The following is a 1810-nucleotide window of genomic DNA, read 5'->3' as shown; positions in this document are numbered from 1 at the left end:
AAGGCTTTACGACAGTCCAAGAAAATGCAGTCTACCCATCCTTCTCTTTCTTGCCTAATTTGTGTTGCTTTGTCATAGAATTCTATTAAACCTGTGAGGCATGATTTAGCATCTCTGAACCCATGCTAGTGGTGTGATACAAGGTTATTTCTCTCCAGATGTTCTACGAGCCTTTTCCTTTAGATCTCCCTCACCTACCATGGTATACAAGTTAGGCACTCTGTCCTGTAGTTCAGCGCCTCTTGCCTGTCACCCTTTTAGTATATTGGGACTACATTAGCTGTCTTCCAGAATACCAGTAGGTCTCGTTTCCAGTGACCTGTTATTCACCATAGAGAGTGGCACACTTAGTGCCTCTGCACCTTCTTTTAGTATCTATGGTAAGATTCCATCAGGCCCAACAGCCATTGTTACATTCAACTCGAACAGATTCCTTTTGACCTAATCACTAGTGAGGTCAAATTTCTCCAAGGTTGCTTGGTTTCCCTCCTCATTTAGTGCTGGGACTTCTCCTTGTTCTATTGTGAAGACCTGCTGGAATCTCTTGTTGAGTTCTTCTCACACTTCCGTGTCATTCTCTGTCTATCCGTTATCCATCTTTTCTCAGTTTCATCATTTGTTCCTTCACTGCTGTTATCCTCCTGATGTGGCTGTGGAGCAGTTTTGGTTGGGTCTTAGCTTTACTCGCTATGTCATTCTCATACTGTCTCTCTGCTTCTCTCCTCACTCTGAGGTACTCATTTCTTGCCTTCTGGTATATCTCCCTGTTCTCTGATGTTCTGTTATTCCTGTAGTTTCTCCATTTTCCTTTTGCTTTGCCACCATACATTCCTGATTGAACCATGGATCATTCTGTTGCTTTCGATTTTTCTCTTTTTGAGCCGGGACAAACCTGTCTACAACTTCCTGGCACTTCTGGGTGACATAGTCCATCATATTCTGTACAATCTTCTCTCTGAGGTCTGTTTCCCATTCTGGTGTACTCACCTAATTGTACTCACCTAATTGTGCTTGCAGGGGTTGAGCTTTGGCTCTTTGGTCCCGCCTCTCAACTGTCAATCAACTGGTGTACAGATTACTGAGCCTACTGGGCTCTATCATATCTACTTTTGAAACTGTGTATGGAGTCAGCCTCCACCATATCACTTCCTAGTGCATTCCATTTATTAATTACTCTGACACTGAAAAAATTCTTTCTAACGTCTCTGTGGCTCATCTGGGTACTAAGTTTCCACCTGTGTCCCCTTGTTCGTGTTCCACCCGTGCTGAAGAGTTTGTCTTTGTCCACCCTGTCAATTCCCCTGAGAATTTTGTAGGTGGTTATCATGTCTCCCCTTGCTCTTCTGTTTTCCAGGGATGTGAGGTTCAGCTCCTTTAGCCTTTCCTCGTAGCTCAATCCTCTCAGTTCCGGGACGAACCTGGTGGCATACCGCTGAATCTTCTCTAACTTTGTCTTGTGTTTAACTAGGTATGGACTCCAGGCTGGAGCTGCATACTCCAGGATTGGTCTTACATAAGTGGTATACAGGGTTCTGAAAGATTCCTTACACAAGTTTCTGAAGGCAGTTCTTATGTTGGCCAGTCTAGCATATGCCGCTGATGATATTCTTTTGATGTGGGCCTCTGGGGACAGGTTCGGTGTGATATCAACCCCCAGATCCTTCTCTCTATTTGACTCTTGCAGGATTTCCCCTCCCAGATGATACCTTGTGTTCAACCTCCTGCTCCCTTCGCCTAATTTCATCACCTTACACTTTCCCGAGTTGAACTTTAGCAGCCATTTTCTAGACCATTCCTCCAGTTTATCCAG

Source organism: Procambarus clarkii, chromosome 35 (genome assembly GCF_040958095.1).
Source record: "Procambarus clarkii isolate CNS0578487 chromosome 35, FALCON_Pclarkii_2.0, whole genome shotgun sequence".
NCBI classification, from domain to species: domain Eukaryota; kingdom Metazoa; phylum Arthropoda; class Malacostraca; order Decapoda; family Cambaridae; genus Procambarus; species Procambarus clarkii.
Note: the sequence above shows the minus strand (reverse complement) of the source record.